Here is a 20,734-nt window from a genome sequence, read left to right on the forward strand (position 1 = left end):
TGGCTTCGTGTAAAATGGGAATACTATTTACCATGGGAGTTGCTTTCTGCATTAAAAGAGATAACACAAATAAATACTTAACACAGTGTCTGGTACATAGTAAGTGCACAGTAAACTCCTGCTAGAATTATTGGTATTATATAATGTCTATTAAGTCTAGAAATTTTTCCAAAGTGGAAACATTTGTTTTAATCACATCTTTGGTTACCAAATACTTCTCTTGGCTAATTGTGGTTCAGTTCAACTGTTGTAGCACATGTCTTCTTAGTAGATGGGGATATAGAGACTACACCTATGTTGACTTCACAATATTTCACTTCTACTTGGCATAAGACTTCAAAAAATAACTTTTGTATATCTCTGTAATGCTTCAGTTCCCATTGTAGATCAACAGTTGGAAAGCTTAGCTTCTTTAGAGACTTCTGACATTTGATCTTTTTTCTAAATTCTTGGCAATGGCCTTAAGGCAAATAGGAATTGACTGCTTAGGTTCATATAACGTTGAAGTCATTCTTTTGTTTCTAGCACTAATATTCTAAAAATAGGAATTTCAAACAAGTACAGATAACTTATATGCCTTACTTGACCTTCCAGATATCATTTCTCTTATATTGGGCATTCATTGTACTTGAGTGATCAATCTATATCATATCACTTTGGCTATATTTCCCGTTATTATATTTACTTCAAAGTCTTTGTTTGAAGAAATCTTAAATGATCCACTGAATAATACTATTTAGTGTAAAAATACACTGACTATATTCCTGAAGAGAATTGACATTATCTCTTTGTTAAGATTTTCATTTTTTTCGTTTATTTCAAGAGAATTTGTACTTGATTTTTCAAGCATTTTTATTATGGCTGCTTTAAAGCCTTATCACATAATTCCAACATCTGACTCATGCTGAGGTTGGTGTCAGTTGATTGTCTTTTCTCATTCAATTTGGGATTTTCTTGGTTCTTGGTGTGGCAGGTGATTTTTTTTTATTATTGCATCCTGGACAGGTTGTTCATTATGTTAAGAGGCTCTGGATCCTATTTAAATCTTCTATTTTAGCAGGTTTAGGTTTAGTACCTAAATGGACCTTGGCTTAGTTGTGCCTTGTGATTTCAAAGTCAGTTTAACTCTTATCATTTTTTTAACGTAATTTATTTTGAGAGAGAGAGAATGTGTGTGTGAGAGAGAGAAGGGAAGCGGCAGAGAGCGGGAAGGAAAGAGAATCCCAAGCAGGTTCTGCACTGTCAGTGTGGAGCCTGGTGCAGGGTTTGAACCCATGAATGGATAGATCATGTCCTGAACCAAAATCAAAAGTGGGACACAGCCAACTGAGCCACCCAGGTGCCCTGGCAGTTTAATTTTGAGTGTACATGTAATTTTGGGGACATGCTTACATTAAAAAATATATATTTGTTATCTCACTGAAATTCAAATATGATTGGGCATCATTTGTTTTTATTTGGTAAGTCTGGCAACCCTAACTTTCTGTTAACATCTGGCCTCACTTGTTCCAATCTTTTCTCTAGATACACTTTTCCTTTGCCAAACCATCTGGGGAACATTTGAAAAATAAAATCCCAAATAGGTTTTGTATGTGTATAAGCAGACCTGTCTACTTTTAAAAAAAGTAGTGCTTGTTATTATATAGCACTGTTTCTCAACTCTTATCTGGTTCTAGGCCAGTTCTAAGTCCACATCCACATTAATCACAAGCACATTTCAACTTTCATGTTAAAAAATCAGTTGCTGTCACCAGTGAAACAATAACCAAGTGGCTTCTGAACACCTTCCTTCTAGAATTAATACTAAACTATTTCGAGCTAAAGACAAATGCTGTATGGAAACTTTTGTACTGATTAATCACCTACTGTTGCTTGGTTCTTATAGACTGTCTAGATTTTCTCAGTTTCTCTAGGATGAGAGATTTTACCCAAATTATCCTTTCTTTAGATATATCCATATTTGTAGGTACTTTAATGTAATGATTAAAACCACAAGTCCAAGAGTCAAGTAGCCATGGGTTAAAATCCTGCCTCCTCTAGTCACAGTTAATTCAAATAGATTACTTACCTTCTTTGTATCATATTTTTCTCTTTGAAAAAAATCAAGTAAAGTATCCACCTCTTCCACTAGTTACAAGATTTAGGTCAACCTTATGCTAGGTACATAGTAAATGGTCAGTTATCTTGGAGCTCTTCATCATAACTTATCAGACTTTCTCAGAGACCAGTTTTATATTATGTATTCCCTATCTCTCCCTAGAAAGAATTTCCACACTGGTTTGAATACTTCTAAACCATAGGTACTGCTTACAACATTCTTGTTACAGTATACACAGGTAGCACATACAAAACCAAAATAGAGGTTAAAAAGGATGAAGTCTCAATTGTATTCTTAAACCCATCAACACAGTTATGGGTCAGGAACCACTATCTAAAGAGAAGTATATCAGGAAACAGATTTGGCTCCATTATGGACCATATAGTGTATATGTGTGTTTGTCTACATGTGTGTGTATGTGTGTGTGTACACATGCATGTGCCAAGGATGCAAAATCCATATGTATGTATATATATTAAAAATACATATTAATGCCATATATAGGAAATGATATTTCCTTCATACTTCATATTAAATGCTTATTAGATCAATGTGCCCAGTTTGAGAGAACAGACCTTTAAAAGAGTGTAGAGAAACTGGAAAAGATACAGAGAAGAGAATCACAAATATGCAAATGATATATGAAAAAAAGTCAAAGAATTGAAGCTGTTTAGCTTTAAGAAGATCAAGGATGACCTGGTTTGTTTTCAAGAATAAGAAGGGCTTTCCATCAAGACTCTGATCAATTTTTTCTTGTGTCCACAGAAGACCAAACAAGAGGAAAGGAGTATATTAAAACTGTGTATATTTTTAAATTTTGTATAAAGAAGAACTTCTAGCAAGCTTAGAGGTAAAATAACAGACTGGACTGCTCAGTTAGTTCTGAGGTCTGTGATAGAGGAATTTTGCCTTAAAGCTTTGTAGACAATCACCACACCCAGTGTTTTCAATTTGACTTCTACCTGAACCAGGCGGCTACACCAGATGAATGCTGAAGGTTCTTTATAGCTTTGGAATATAACTAGAAAATAGCAAGGGGCTGCACATGCATGTGAGATATATTGCACAATTAAAAATCTGTTTTAAAAAAATCAACTATCGAAGAGATAGATCAGCCACAGTGTGGAGGCAAGTGTTTTTGCATGCTTTGGCTGCTACACAAAGCACAACTTGAGACCCATCAATCAGCTTCTAATAGACAATTCCAGGTCAGCCAGACAAACGGGATTTTTAGTGCTGATTGCATTATATTTGCATTTGCTATTATGAAAGAGAAAACCAACAATTTCTTAGAACATAAATTAGCTTGCATGCCTTGACCCATAACCAGTGAAACAAACAAAATAAGAAAGGTTGCCATTAAATTAATAATTCTTAGTATGGATGGGAATGTTTCCTTATTAAATTCAGAGTGGATTCATTCTAGGAACAATTTTGGTGTAGTGGCTCTCACTTATTATAGATTACTGACTTTCAGTGCTCAACTGCCAAAATACTTTGGCTCATTCTCAAGCCCCAAGAATTGCATAAATTTTTCCTCTCCTCACGCTCCAGAGCCATTAACAATATCTCCAGATGTTGTTTCTTTTCACTTTATCTACCTTTTTTGTCTCAATTCTCCAAAGAATTTCTGTATACTATTTACACTGTTATATATTAATGTTGGTTCTTATCCATATATTGATTTTCATAATCCTCCCAAAATTGTGTTCCTTTATTTCTTTACTTGTTTGATATGTTTTTAATCTGTCATAGTCTCAGATAAGCATCTTCTACAAGTCTGTGTTTCTTCACAGACATTGACAAAGGAAATATATTTCTCACAAATCAAAACCACACTGAGATACCACCTCACGCCAGTCAGAGTGGCTAAAATGAGCAAATCAGAAGACTCTAGATGCTGGCGAGGATGTGGAGAAAAGGACACCCTCCTACACTGTTGGTGGGTATGTAAACGGGTACAGCCCCTCTAGAAAACAGTGTGGAGGTTCCTCAAAAAATTAACAATAGAACACCCTTATGACCCAGCAATAGCACTGCTAGGAATTTACCCAAGGGTTACAGGAGTGCTGACACATAGGGGCACATGTACCCCAATGTTCATAGCAGCACTCTCAACAATAGCCAAAACATGGAAAGAGCCTAAATGTCCATCAACTGACAAATGGATCAAGAAGATGTGGTTTATCTATACGATGGAATACTACATGGCAATGAGAAACAATGAAATCTGGCCATGTGTAGCAATGTGGATGGAACTTGAGGGTGTTATGCTGAGTGAAATAAGTCAAGCAGAGAAAGACAGATACCACATGTTTTCATTTATAAGTGGAGCAGAAGAAACTTAACAGAGGACCATGGTTGGGGGGAGAAGGGGAAAAAGTAGTTGGGGAGAGGGAGGGAGGCAAGCCATGAGAGACTCTTGAATACTGAGAACAAACTGAGGGCTGATAGGGGTGGGGGAGAGGGTAAGGGAGGTGATGGGCATGGAGGAGGGCACTTGTTGGGATGAGCACTGGGTGTTATATTGAAACCAACTTGACAATAAACTATGAAAGAAAAAAAAATGTTTTTCTCAGCCAGTGTTTGTTGTCTCTGACCATATCTAAAGGGCTTGGTTGGAGATTCCTGGGTGGCTCAGTTGGTTAAGCGTCCAACTCTTGACTTCAGCTCAGGTCATGATCTCACAGTTTGTGAGTTCAAGCCCCATGTTGGACTGTGCTGACATCATAGAGCCTGCTTGGGATTCTCTCTCTTCCTTCCCTCTCTGCCTCTCCCCTGCTTGCTCTCTGTCTCAAAATAAGCATTAAAAAATAAATAGAGGGCTTGATTGACTGTATGTAATAGACAAATCAACAAGAAAAATAATGCAACAAATCAAAACAAAAACGTCATGATTAAAATCAGCCAAAACTTTATCACCCACATGAGGAGATCTGTAAGTGAGAAGTCCTGGGCTGATAAGGCAGCTCCAGAGTTATACAGGCTTTGGACCCCTGTCCAGCTACTCTGCCATACTCAGTACATGACATCATGGTCCAGGTGGCACCTAGTTCCAGCCATCACATCCACATTCCGGAAGGCAGGATGGAGAAGAAGGAGAGGCCAACACACCTTCAATAAAATTTTCTGGAAGTGCCACAAACTTCTAGTTGATTGTCATTGCATGGAACATAGGTGGGTAGCCACTCCCAGCAGCAAAGGAGGTTGGGAAGTGTCATCTTTTACTCCAGTTGAGAATGTTCCCCATCAAAGGCCAGGATTCTGCTATGGAGAAAAGAATCATTGGATGATGGGCTGGAAAATGAGCATATCCACTGTAGTTCCCAAAAGTTGTATTGACAAGAAGAGTTTCAACCCAAATATAATGACTGAAAATGTCAGTGTGACAGGGCCTTTCCCTTTAGTAACTATGCACCAAGTGCTATGAATCATTACCAATGCTGTGCTGTGTGTAGTTCATTCATTAAGTACTCCATCAAAAAAATCTTCATGAAAACCTGGGAAGAAGGTGATATTATGACATAAGGCTAAATAATTTCATTTCTATAAGGTTGAAGAGCAGGAAAGATAAATAATATACCCCAAGCCACACAGTTAGTTCATATTAAAGTTGGTAATTGAACCCAAGCTCTCAGATCTCTGGATGTATGGCTATCAACCATATTATTGTATTTCTTATAAAGTAGCATAGGAGCATTGCCTTTCTAAGAATTTTTGAGCATAAATCATAACAGAGCTCTCAGGGATTCTGTGATATTGCCTTTACTATGACAACATACACACATATGTGCATGTACTTAGTCTCCATATTTGAAAAAAATATATTTCTGCCTTCATTTGGACATGATACGCAATTTTTAGGAGTTTCTATGAACTTGGTGGTGGTAATAGCCTACTTCTATTTTATCTTTTATTTGTTAAGTGTTGTCTTTATTTTTCTGCTCACTAGAAATTTGGAACTGTGTAAAGTTTGTTTTAGTTATCCTTTGTTGCTGCAGTGTGTACATTCTTTTGAATCATGTTATTCTTATAGTTACCTATGAGAATTAAGATCTACTCATGATTTAAGATGATGATGTCAGCCTATTTGGTTGGGAAAGGCCAAGCAATTGTCAGCTCAGACATTGGACAGATGACAGGCTTATTGTAGGAAATAAGATTAGAAGGATTTGGAGGTTGATTTAGGTCTAAAGAAGATATCCTATTGTTTTCACTGCACAGGAAAAAAAATCAAAATTTTAGTCACTATACATTGACAAATGTTTGGCAAGTAGTATAAGATACCCTAGTCCTTCTGAGAGTCAAATTAATAGAATGTTACCTTAGGGAAAAACTCATCTCAAAACAATCTGGTTTTTTTTAATCCATATTTTTTCTAACTCAATTATTGTATTTCCCTCATACAAAATCAAATCTTCTAGTCAAAGGTCCATTATATAAATATTTCATATCAATTGATGTGTGAAATAGTCTTCTTTTTAAATAACTGATGGAGGGCAGAGAAGATTTAATGCTTATAGAGTTCATTAAGATTTCAGACTGTTCTGAAAGGGGATTTTCATAGTTCTTTATTTCCATGAGTCATGTTATAGTTTTCCAGAAAGAACTGAAAGAAAATGGAATAAAGATACTGAGATAACTATTAAAAATGTTTTGTTATAGAAATTGTCAAACATATACAAAGTGGGGATAAAACTATTATGAATTGACGTGGACCCATCCCCCAGCTTCAACAGCCAACAACACAAGTCCAATCTCTCATTTCCCTTTCCATCCCCATTCACTTCCCTTCTACTTACTGGATTATTTTGGAGTAAATCTCAAACATCATCTCATTTATTTGTTAATACTATATTATAAACTTGTGGAAAATAAAGATTCTTTGGGTTTTTTAAGGAGCTTATTTTCTAGTGGAAAGACAAAAGTTGGAAGACACAGATAATAAAGACATAGAAAAATACATAATATACTTTAGGAAACTGATAACGTTTAGAGGAAATCCTTGGAAAGGGGAGTGGGATGGGATTCAGAGCACGACTGATGGGTAGAGCCTTAGGAATGTGGGTTAGTGGATTTGTGGTTGGGAAAATACAGCGGTCCCTTTTTTGATCACATATGTTTTCCCAGGGAAGAACGCGGTGAGAGTGGATGATGAGAGGGTAGTAGGTGCAAAGTAGTTGGTTTGAAAAGTAGGAAAGTAAAGTTATGGAAGTCCATACTATGTTTGGTAACAAAAGCTATTCTTCCAGCTCACTTTGCTAAAGGAAATTCGACTGCCTATGATCTGGCCTGGGGGTTAAGAACATTTTTTCCCACCCTCATTAAGTTGATTAGAATAAGAACTAGCACTGGATTGGTAGGCAATCCATAGACTGTAATGTCTAGCCTGTGGCATATCACCTTTGACATGGACACACGGTGGTTTTAAGCAATCAGTTTCCTTTCTTAGGAATTTGGAATTAGAAAACTAATGAGAATGAAGCAATTAGCAGATAGTGCAGAAACCGAAAGAGCACAGTGAGAGACACTATTACCAAGTTGAAGCCCTGACAAGCTAAAGTTAGAAGAAAGCAAAAACTATGCTTACGCTGAAGAAATATTTCAGAAAGAACAGAAAGGATGTGCAGATTGAGGAAAAGAAGGAAGAGAGACAGAACAAAATCTGTATAACTGCTTCATTTCATGAAAACATTCCATGCCCAATTCCAAATACATGTTTGTTTGGGGGGATACATTTTGACTTGAATTAGGTTGAGCTGGTATACCAGACAGCTGCCATCACTGTACCCAGCACCTATTTTCTCTTTTTATCATAAAAGTGCACTGATTTTTCTCTAGGAAAACTGTTCTTTCTCACTAAGGTCCATGAGATTTGAATGCAATTACTCATTCCATCTGTGGGCACATGAACGATGTTTGGTCAATTATCAGTCCCTTCATCACAATGACTGGTTCATAGAAGGCTCTATGACATTATAAAAGTTAATGAAATTCAATATGGGAGGCATTTGTTGCAATTTTGAAAAAGAGACCTTTGGCTGTTGAGAAGATAGGATACTGGCTGATTTGCTACCATGTGGAGAGATCTGAAAACTGAATCAAAGAAAAAAGCAGAGACAAGAAGGAAAAGCAAGAGTAAATTAAGATGATGTCATATGAACCCCTGGATCTATCGTGCCTGAAGCTTAAAAATGCAACTGTCCCAAGCATTGTAAAAATAGGTCTGATATTATAGTCCAAATTTCATATGTTTTGCTTAGAAAAATATAAGCAACAATGATAGGGATCCAGATTCAGAATACAAAGGAAAAACTTTCACACAATGAAACCAATTGGGACCTTATCTTTGAACCTCTTCTTCCCATGGATTTTTGTAGTATTTCCGATTTTCTATATCTTGTTATCACCTCGAAAATACTTCTGCTTATTCTTTGCTTGTTTTCCTCTTTGCCGAGGAGGAGATATAAAGAATCAAAGTTGCTCCTTGGTTTTTGAAACTTACCTATTCCTATCAAGAAGTGCTGTTTTAAAAATGTGTTTTTACTCTGCCTTCTTACCTGAAAGTCATGAGTTCTGAGTTCCAGATCTAATTATGTCTCTGATCAGCCATGTGACCTTGGGTAGCTCACCACTTTCCTCTAGCTTACTGCGACTTTCTTATTTGCAAAAGAGAAGGCACCAGAGCTGACCTCTAAGGCAGGAAGAGAGAAGAACTGGTACATGTGGTCCCATTTCCTCTCATTTACTCCCCACCTCAGCCCAGCCCATGAATCACTGAGCCCATGTGCAGCCTTAGATAATTCCCATGAGAGAGAAATCCTGTTTGCTTTATCTGCTTTGAGGTTTCTTGAAGCCCTGAAGTCTGTGATATTTCCAAAGAAGAATTGTGTGAAATTTAATATTTTATTATCTTTACTTTTATCTCCTACAAATTAACTTCTTTTCATAGATAACTGTCAGCAAGCGGGAAAGAAATTTAATCTTAGAATTTTAAAGTTTTGTCTAAAAGCTTAATATCAGAGTATAGGCTGTATAAATGAACTCTGACAGAGTCTACCATTAAGTATACTAAAAGAAAGAAATTGTACTTAAAGAAATTATGTCATTACAGTGAATGGTTTACCAAATTTTTTTCCCAAAAGGCTTAAAATTTGAAATATGAACTAGAGTGACTGCATCAGCCTTCCATAGTTACCTAGGTTTAAGATGTGCACTCATCTTTGGCTGCTCTTAACATCACATCAGTGACCAAAACATTTTGTTACATTTGTTCCTTCCTTTGAACTTTCCCATTGTCACCAGGCAGGTCCAGGCCTCTATTTTTTGGGGCCTAGAGCATTGAAATATGCTCTCTCAGCATAATTATATAATTATGTTATATTTTGTATATATAATTTTGTGTTTGTAAATTTGTATATTTTGTATATATAATATAACAAATTAGTTATAATTTGTCTCTCAGACTAATTATTTTTTCACTTGCCTCATCATGGACACATGCTCATATTGGTCTTGCTAAGACAATAGATTGTCACAGCATCTCTCGGTTTAAAACCCTAACTCTATGTCTCTGCTCCACAAACCATGATTTGGTCCATACTATGTTTTTCCTACTCCATTACATGAGCTTTATGCTTAGTTCACAAGATTATGCAGTCATATAGTATATTGGGGGTAGCAAGATTTGTACTATGGCTGAATATATAACTATGAATAAGACACTGCCCCTATCATCCCAGAGCTAGTATTTTATTGGGGCAGCCAGTCAAGTAAACAGGAGGTAAGAGACACTAGAGTGAACTCTACCATAGGGGGGAACATGGAGAATTATAGGACCCCCAAAACAGAGGCAATTCACCCAGTCCTGGAGCCCCAACAAGGCTTGCTTGAGAAGATGGCATCTCATTTGAGTTCTATAAGATAAGTAGAATACTCATTGAGCCTACATATGGGAAATACCCTTTAAGGCTCAGCTCAAACCTTAGGTTATGAAATTGCTTCCTTACCACATGGTCAATGCCACTGGTCTCCTTTCCCCATTCTGAGCTGCTATAGCATTCACTCATTTATTCATTCAATAAGCAAATACTTCTTGTGTCCTATTATGTACCAGGAGCTGTCTAGGCTCTGAGATATAGCAGTGAACAATTAAGTCCTTGCCCTTGGGAACCTACATCAAAATGAAATGAAACAGACACTATGAAACAAATAAATAAATATATTATATACCAGAAGTCATAGCTCCTGTGAAGAAAAATAAAATGGGATAAGGTAATAGGGGATCTTATTTTAGCTAGGGTAAAGTCCCTCTGCTAAGGTGACATTTGAGTAGAGAGATGTGTAAAGTGTGGAGAACTGAGGGAAGAAGTTTGCAGGCTGAAGGAACATCAAGTGCAAAGGCCATGCAACCAGAAGTTGGTTTGAAGTTGTAGGATCAGTGCTCGCTTCGGCAGCACATATACTGAAGTTGTAGGATCAGCAGTGACTTGGTATTGCTCGTTTGACTTCTCATTGGATATCGCCTCAAATTTTTATTGTTCTTTCATGTGAGGGCTGAGCTGTTCCTCTCAAACATGTTTTCAGTTTATGGAGGCTAAGAACTATAACTTCATCTTCTTTATAATGTTGCTGCTCTTCTCCTTACTCCCAAAACCTCTTTATCAGTCCAGTGTCTTCGTGAGGCTACCAAGAAGTGTTTACTGACTAAATGTGAATTGGGATTTATTTATGTTCTTGATGAATTATATATGTTGCTTTCCTTACCTGGCTGATATTAAAAGAGAACGTCCCATAACCACTGAAAGAAATGAGTGGGTGGTGAGGAGGAGGGTGTAGAAACACAGAAAATATCCTCAGAGTACCAATTTCAAGATGTGGTTCAAGGGCAATGACTAGAACACTTGTGGTAATGTTTCTGCAGAGTTTAATGCAGTAGGGATGTACTGGGAACCAGAATTGGATGGACAACTCCAAAAAACTGATTTAGTGAATTGTAGTGTGTGGGTTGATTAAGTATTGATCAGTGACTCAGCTCAGGTCTGAAACAGCCTCAGAACTACCTTCTGAATAAGCCATAAAGCAAAAGAATTGTTCACTGACTTAACTGGAAATCTCATTGGTGAAACTATGAAATCCTTGGGAAAAGGAAGTTAAGAAAGTTTGAAAATTTACTTAAATGTTTATCTTTTTAAAAATCAATGCTGCAAATATCACTAAGGTGAATAAGATTAATTAAGGAACATATGGTCCTGAAAACTCTGAAGTCCTTCTTATTTGAGATTCAGGAAGTACCTGATTCAGATTTCATTAGGTGTTTTAGGATATGTTTAGGATGTAAAGTCTTTCTTTAGGTGTTGAGTTCGAATTTGTAGAGTAGCAGCACAGTCTCTGGATCCCTGAGGCTCCTGTAACATCAAAACTATTTTCATAATGATACTAAGATGTTATCTTCTATTAAGTATGTCCTGGTGGTAGGGAAATCTGCTGGTGTCTTTACAGGAATCAAGTAGATAGTACCAGACATTGTGTTCTTTATAACCATGTACTCATTGTTACAAAAGATGTCTTACTTACTAATGTCCTTGACAGAGTAGTGAAAATTTATGAAATTCCAGCCCTTGAGTATATATCTTATAAATATTCCATGCATGTTAAGTACTTCTTCTGCACACCAAAGTATAATAGTTGTCTAAAGGAAAACTCAGTGTTTGAGTTGCAAGCTGAATAACATTTTCACATAAAAGAATGTCTACAGGCTATCATTTTATCAACAATGAATGAAGTGGGCATGTCACTTTAAGGAAAATTACTGTTATTAGGTGCCAATGATAACATTTAAGCTTTCAAATGAAAATTCGAATTTTGGAAAAATTGGTATCTATAACTGTGAGCTTGAAGTTTCCCCAAATTTAAAAGGGACTTTGAGGATGAGATTTGCATATATTACATGGATATTACCAAATGTGATATTTTGATATTGCTTAATGAAATGTGTCCATATTTGGAAGATCTGCATAATTCAGTGAACCAGTAATTTTCAAGTGATGGATGCATGCTGTTACAAAGCATGTAAGTATAAAAGATCCAGTCAAAGTGTAACATATACTGGTGAATTTTAATATAACACAGTATGAAAAGTTCATTGATGTGGTTTCTGATTCCACATTGCAATAATCATTAACAACTTGTAGAGTTTTACTATCATATCAAAAAAATCCACAATTTTCTGAAAGGCTATTAAAATGTTCTTTTTTTCCAAACTGCACATCTGTGTGAGGCCAGGTTTTCTTTATATACGTCAACCAAAGCAACATGCAGCAAACACAGAATGCAGAAGCAGATATATGGGTCCAACTATCTTTAGTTAATTCAAATATCAAAGATATTTGCAAAAATGTGTAAAAATCCTCCCAGATTTTTTATTTTGGAAAATAATTGTTATTTTTCATTAAAAATAGGTTTTTTTATTGATATGTAAAAAGGCTGTCCCTGTTATTTTTAAATTAATATTTAAATGCTCTCAGTCTTAATTTCTAACATAAGTATTAATAGACATAAATTGATATAGACATATCTCTTTAGACTATGAACTGTTTAGAGTCCTTAATAATTTACATAATGTAAATTATTCCAAATTTAAATTTTGGGAGAACTGCTGCTATCTAAAGTTAATAATTGTTATATAATAAAATAATCTAATGAGTATCAACAACACTGAAAACAGTCTCACTTTCCCTTGTTGGCATGAATGCATACATAGATAAGAGGACTCTTTGCATGCATGGATAAACAGATAAATGCTTTCTCCCCACTACAGACCTTGGGGGCAGGGAGTTGAGTTAATCACAAACCTTAGTCTATGATTAATGGTCCCTGTAAGCTCTGCTCTTGTTTATTTAAATGCTTTTAATGTGTTTGCCGCGTATTCTTCTTTGGTTTTGTATATGTACTTGTAAAACACTTACGTAAATGGTACTGAGATATATATAGATATTTATATCTCTCTATATAATTTTCTTTCTATTTTAATCTTAGCATTATAAAGATCTAGACTTGCTATCACATGCTAATAAGAAAAGACAGACAAATCATCTGACTTATGTATATTTTTTTCATCATTTACAGTTAGAGATTTATGGCAGCATTTGAAAATTTTACCCTTTACATGACAAACATGAAAAGCCACTTTTAAGGTACAACCAAATATAAAATGACTTTACCATTTACTCTCAAAGCCCATGCCATTGAACAGCTTTTATTGATGGTCTGTGTGGCCCATGTGCTTGTTCAATCCACCAGACTTTCTTATAAACATGAGACGGACCGCAGAGCTTCAACATTTTGACTCCCCAACTGTGTGATCTTAGGCAGGTTACTTAACCTCTCTGTCCCATCTATAAAATGGGGTTAATAATAGTACCTGCTTTACAGTGTTGATATATGGGTTAAATGAATTAGTATTTGTAAAGTGTTGAGAATGGTACCTGGAATATAGGAAACATTATGTAGGTATGCAATAAAATGAATGAAAAGAATATGCCATTTGAGAGCATCTGACTTGTTCCTGTGAATCATAATCTGCTTTTCCTATTAGAGCAGCTGTCCCCTTTATCTTCCTGAGGAAAGTGTTTTGATAATAAAACATCATTGAATGATTATAGACAGAGGTAGGAGGATCTTACTTTGTTATGTTATAGGCATTCAGTTTTCATACCTTGTAAAGAAATTTTGAAAACCCCAAGAATGACATCATCTCCTTTAAAAACTTTACATAAAAATTCTAAGTAACAACTAGATCCTCAGGATAAGAATCAGGAGCAGAGATTCATTGATCAAAAAGACTCACATGTGTTTAGAATAAGAAAATAAAAGAGCTGTACATTTCATGTCAAACATAGTAAGTCTTTAGGGGCCACAGAGTTATCTTTTCCCCCTCAAGACTTCCGTGACTTCACCGTTCTTTCTGGCCACAGAAAGCAGAATTCCCAGTGTTAGGAGCTGTGAAGACAGAGAAAATGCTGCAGCTTTCAGGTGCTCTCTTTGACCAAGTGATTCCAGTCATGAGGCATTATTTTTTTTACTCCGTCTATCCTTATCACTGATGATGATGTCATTTTTTGATGATGTCATTTTCGAAGCACTAACTGAATATCAGAAAAAGATGAGCATTTTTAATGGAATTTGAAGAAATCTTTCAAATAAAAGGCCAACCATGGGATGAATTTCTTAATTTGAAAATCAAGCCAAATTTAATTGTTCCGGACTGTTTTCTATTACAGGCCATTGCTAACTATTTTTTTTTCCAAGAGTGCTTGCAATCACATTTCAGATTCGGGTGCCCTGGAATAAAGCCAGATTAACTCTGAGCTGTGAATTTTACAAACGCTCTTGTTTAACCTATAATCGATTTAAATAGAGCCATTCTACAAAATGCAAACATGGTAATTGGTGCAATTTTATTTTTTTGCATGAAACAGCATACAAGAATATGCTGGCTTTGACTTTCTGGATCTTTGCACAGCCAGAAGTCTGGCAGAATAATCACTGAAGTTCAAATTAGAGCCCCAGATGGAAACACAAACAGGGGCCACCACTGTGCCTTTTTCATGCTTCGAAGCTCAGTTCTGGACAGAAATGTGTTTCTAGTTAAAATGTAATCATTTCCAATTCCTTCTGATCACTGGATCATATTGGAAAGAAACAGCCTGAGGACTACAATTGCTTTTAATTACCAGTGAATGTTGATTGAAATTTTCATTTCCTTTCCATACATTTGTATTTTTATTGAGCAAACAAGAATAAAATAAAGATATGGCCTCTTTATACCTTTGAGAAAGATCTTTGTTTAACATTACCCTTTTTGAATTAGAATTTCTTTGTCAGGATTTCCTTTTCTTTCCATGCATTGCAGAAAGAGCCAAGTCAGTTTAACATTCTTGAATTGAGGTCAGGTTTAAAATTAGGTAGTGTTGTTTTTTGTTTGTTTGTTTTAATTCAGTAAGACTCAAGAAGTTCGTATACTTCTGTGATTAAAGAATTTAAAACTGTAAGATATTTTTTCCAACCTCACCATGGTTTTACCTCTTCATATCATTTTATTTTATTTTATTATTTTTACATTTTATTTATGTAAATAATCTCTACACCCCACGTGGGGCTTGAACTCATGACTCGGAGATGTCACATGCTCGAAGAGCCACATGCTCTTCCAATAGAGCCTGCCGATATGCTCCACCCCACACCATTTTAAACATTGTTGTATACCAAAATTATTGGAAGAGACAAGTAAATAGCAAATGAATCAAAAGCCAAAAATATTCTCTCACAAAACTTTATGGAATATTCAATATTTGAAATTTTACATTAGTTTAGATCTTCATATATTACTGAAATGCTGTAAGTAACAACTATTATTCTTTTCAGCTGGGACCTAGAACATGTATTCTAAAACCCAGCAGTGAATAGTGGCACCCAAATTCTGCTCAAAATAGGAATGAATGGCAAATAGATGTTGCATGGCCTTATATGATTTCTTCTGTAATCTCTCAATTCTGAATAACCTACATGTCTAAGGAAATGTATTTTTTTTTAATTTTTTATGTTTATTTACCTTTGAGAGAGAGAAGGAGAGTAAATAGGGGAGGAGGACAAAGAGTGAGGGAGACATGGAACTCGAAACAGGCTCAGAGCCTGACATGGGACTTGAACCCATGAACTGCGAGATCATGACTTGAGCCAAAGTCGGCCATTTAACTGACTGAGCCACCCAGGTGCCCCAGTAAATGTACTTTTTGATGCCTTTCTGATTACTTCAAAGTTTCTATCACAGATTAAAGAAAAATGTCTTGGAAATTGATTCTATTGTGGAAATATATAATCTCTAAAATGAATCCCATATTTGTGTTTCCCAAGGGGACATTGGAAAGAAAGAAAGAAAATTTATATGCATGTCTGGTAAGATTTCATAAAGCAGTAGTAGGTTAATCAATCCACAAAATGTTATTAATAGCATAAGCTGTGGAGTCAGAGATACCTACATGGTTCAAATTCATCTTACTAATCCTGTGAACTTGGGCAAATAACTCAACCTCTCTGTGCTTAAATTTTCTTGCCTGATAAGAAACTAATTACAGTCTCTCCCTCAAGAGTTCTGGAGAGAGTTAAATCAGATAAAATGAAGTGTTCAGCACAGCAACAGAACCATAGTTCTGAATAACAATTATTGTTCTTATGCTTACGTATATGTCAATACCCAAAAAAGAATAAACTACTGGCCCTGCCTCAGAATATTATTGTCTCATTGAGGTTTTAATACACATACATGAAAAGTTATATCTATTTCAAACCAGAATATGATTTAGTGAATCTAATAAAAGCTTTAGGACTTTGGGGAGGAAGAAATCACTGTGGAATGCAATTGTCTGATAAGACCTAATGGGGGAGAGAGGATTTGAGCTGGACTGTAAATGAAATGTAAGATTCAGATATTGAGAAAGAAGGTGTGGTTTGTTTCAGAATGAGCAATGGAGGGGAAGTGGTAATTTGCATGGGATTTTGTGGGATATTTCTAGATCAGTGAATATGTGTATATGGCTAGCCTGGAAGGTCATTCTTGTAAGATAGAGTGTGAGAACATGTGGAAAGATAAGTTATGGATGTCTTTAAAGGCCTTGGGGTTTTTTGAGTAGGGGACTGAGATGATAGCAATTGAGAAAGGTTTATTTGGTTGCTTCTTGTTAGATGAGCTGAAGGAAGGATCAGATGGAGGAAGGATGATGAATTAAGGGGAAATTTATGTGCAGAACAGGCTGAAGGTCATGATATTGGAAAGAGAAGAAAATGATAGTACAAAATTAGATAATGCAGTTCATAGCCATCACCTAGTTTAATCCTTTTAACAACCCTAAAGAATACAGCTAGACAGTGAAAATGATACAAGATGAAGTCTGGTTTTCTGATTCCAGAACTCAGGCACTGAGTACCTGCTATATATGAGAAAATTGGTGCCTAGAAATTCATGCAGTATTTCCCATGCAAAATGCAGTTTCTTTTTAGATCAAATCCTAGCTTGATCAGTACTATAGAAATAAATAAAATCAACCAAATAAAAAATGAAAAGTTGGGGAAGCTTCAGAGTGAAAAAAAAGGAAAGACTTCAGGTGTGTCCTGATTGGAGGTTGTTGTAAAGGGGAAGCTGTAGGCAGGTTAACTAGAAGTGGGGCATCTTATGTGATTGGTTAAGGGTGTGTGCTTGACTTTCTCTGCTTTGTCCTAAATTGAACGTGGGGACAAAAAGTAGGGAAGCTGTCAGTTATCAATCAAGTCCTGGCCATTTGGGGCTGATTGTTACAGAAGTTATTATTTAGCATTCTAGATTGTCACTAGAGATAGCAATCTGGCTTCCTATAGTCTGACTTAAAGTTGACTGGCTTCCTGGGTTGTTTATTGTACATAAAGGGGTTGGTTTCCTGGGCAAGTTGCTGAATGTTGTGGGTCAAAGTTCTATTTTTATATATGGTCTATTTTCCATTTGTATATTCAGTCTCTCAATACTTTTCTAGGGCTTAGTAGCCTTTGAACTCCCTGCGGTACACTCTGATTCTCGTGAAAGAAACAATTCAGGATATAAATGTTAGAAATCTAAATGAAAATTTTGGGAGGAGTACAAAATTAAAATTGAGTATTTGAGGCTAATAGCCATACAATATTTTATCTCAGAACCAACAATATGTGTGGTTGTATATTTCAACTTAACTTCATGCCTCCCCACTTTCTATATTCTCCCTTTCATTGTGGGGAAGGATCCTGGGAATTACATTTGCCAGAATCCCTCACCAGCGGGTTTCAGGTTAGATTCTCTCATGAGAGGTTTTTCCTCAAAATATAAAAAGGAAAAAAAAAATCCCTATTTCTTCACTGGCAGCCACAGGAAGACAGGTGAAGACTTGGAGATGGTTAATGTGAAGTTTTACCAGTGGCTTCCAAACATCCTCCTGAAAAACACTTACTTTGGTAAAGCAGCTAAAGTCAATGGAAGCAGCTTTCCTGATGTTCTTGCACTTTTAGATTTCCTGAAAGCTTGCAGGGACTTCCCTGACATTTGCTCTCCTGGCCCTTTGGACGGTTTGGTAAGTCCTTCATTCCCAATGTTGAACCCTATTTTTGTTCAAAATACCTACATTGATTTTGTCCTTCTGACTGACCCTGATGGAATGATCAGATATTCTGCCAAAAATAGGGGTGTACACATTCTCTGAGAATGTTCTGGATGAAACTGGAAACTGGAAACTATTGTGAAACAGGGAAGACAAGATAAAGAGAAGTATAGCATGAAGATAGAAGCAGAGATTCTAAGATGCTACACTGCTGACTTTGAAGGTGTAGGAAGGGGACATGAACTGAGGAAACCTGGAGAAGGCAAGGTGTACAAAGACAGATCCATGCAGCCCCTCGTATGAGTAAGAAATTGAGTCAGCTGTTCTGGAATAAGAGTTATTCTTCTTGGCCACTGTGCAGCAGAAACCATTAGCTTTAGGAGTGACACTGTCCGTTTGAGAACTGGAACACAGCTATTTTGAATTGAAGAGCAATGGTTTCAGAGATAGATCTGATACCACTGTAAACATAAGAGGAAGCCCAGGACTGAAACCTTTCTGTACTGGATGGCAGGTGGACAGTGGCACAAGATCGCATTTGTCAGCAAAACCAAAAGCATGATCTATTCAAAGGAATCATCTGGGATGAGAATATCATCTTTATGCGAAATGGATACATAACACAGTGTGGGAACCTGAATCACCCTTGCCAACTTGCAGTGATTCCTTAGGCGTGGTGCAAAGAATAGTGTACTTACAGAGGCTTTTGGCCAAGATGCCTACAAAACTAAATTATGCAGCAACAAGACTTAGTCATTTGGAAAACTGTCATTGCGAGAAGACCTGCCAAATGAGTGGACCACTCATTTGGCACCAAGTCTCCTGGGTTGATGGTGATCACTACAGGAACTGCACATGCAGACAAGGTGCTGTGGAATGTTGAAGGATGTGCTGTCCTAGCCTTCTCTGTTGTTCCCCAGGAACCCTCCTCATGCATGTTGCTGTTCAGTGCTGTAAAGTCTGCTGACCAAAATGTGTCTGTGGAGCAAAAGTCCTTGCAGAAAGTCAGCGGATTTTAGCTAAAAAGCTGTGGGGAATGCTGAGGTGGAGTTTCAGTAAAGAACTACAGAAGCATGCCCTCCTTTGAACTGCTCAGAAAAGAATCACATGCAGTAGAGGTTATAACTTTTGTGCAGAAGGATCTAAATGTGATGAAAACTCACAGTGCAAAAACTAGAACACAAAAGCTACTTGTGAGTGTGAGAATGATTATATTTCTATCCAGAAAGATTCTGACTGCTGTGAAAGTATTGAAGAGTGTGCAGCTAAGATGCATTACTGTCATGCCAATACTGTGTGTGTAAACTTGCGCAGCTTATATCACTGTGACTGTGTCCCGGGATACATTCATGTGGATGACTTCTCTTGTACAGAGTATGATGAATGTGGCCATGGGCAGGCAGCGCAACTGGGATGAGAATGCCATCTGCACCAACGCTGGCCAAGACACAGCTGCACCTGCAAACTGGGTTATGTGGGGAATGGGACCATCTGCAGAGCATCCTGCCAGGAGGACAGCAAATACAGAATATCTGTGGCTCTTAACAAATGCATCTGGATTCATAGGAAGCCACTGAGAAAAAGATATTGATGAATGTACAGGGGAAACCATTGAGTGCCACAATTATTCCTGCTGTGTTACCCAGCCAGGGTAGTACCACTGTGAGTGCAGAAGTGGTTTTTATGATGATGGGACCTATTCAACTGTCTGAGGAGACCTGTATTGGCATTGATGAATGTGCCTTAAGAACTTATACCTGTTGGAATGATTCTGCCTCCATCAACCTGGCAGGGGGGTTTGACTGCCTCTGTCTTTCTGGGCCCTCCTGCTCTGGTGCCTGCCTACATGGAGGAGGACTGAAGTGCAAGGGCAGGTGTGGACTGTGAAAGAAAACAGGTGTTCTCTCCATTCCCGTGTGGACCGAAAGATACTCTGCCAGTAGACAGCTTGTGATTGCTTGAATCCAAACATTGACCTTTTCTGTTGCCCAAAGTGTGACACCAGTGTCATGAGTCAATATTTAGATCGAAATGGACACAAGCTGTATCAAAGTGGAGACAGTTGGACTCAGAGCTGCCAGCAGTGCCAGTGTCTGGAAGGAGAATTAGATTACCGGCCACTCAGTTGCTCCAAATTGAGCTATAAGTATAGCCACCTTGGAAAGGCATTGTTTTCCCCACTGAGCCAGTGACCCCTGCCTAGCTGATGACACTGCCTATGCTATCAGAAAAACTTGTCTGACGGTGGTGGCATTTTGAGGCTTAGCAGCTCAGTGTGAACATGGCCGGATCTCCCTGCAGAACCTGAGCATGCAAGAATGGAAATGTATGTTATCGTGTGGATTGGAGTATTTTCATAATTGAAGTATATAAAATGGAATCATCATCATGGGAGAAAAATGGACAAAAATGACCATCCAATATGATGAAGAACAAAAGTTAGTGTGTGTGTTGTCGGGGGGGGGGGGGGGGGGGGGGG

The 20,734-nt window shown here is 37.1% G+C and overlaps 1 pseudogene; it reads left to right on the forward strand.

Annotated features, from left to right (window-relative positions):
- The first annotated feature begins 18,051 nt into the window (after positions 1 to 18,051).
- On the forward strand, positions 18,052 to 20,668 carry LOC144240246 (protein kinase C-binding protein NELL1 pseudogene; annotated as a pseudogene).
- The last annotated feature ends 66 nt before the right edge of the window (positions 20,669 to 20,734 follow it).

This window comes from Crocuta crocuta, unplaced genomic scaffold, assembly GCF_008692635.1.
Source record: "Crocuta crocuta isolate KB4526 unplaced genomic scaffold, BGI_CrCroc_1.0 scaffold176, whole genome shotgun sequence".
Taxonomy (NCBI): Eukaryota; Metazoa; Chordata; class Mammalia; order Carnivora; family Hyaenidae; genus Crocuta; species Crocuta crocuta.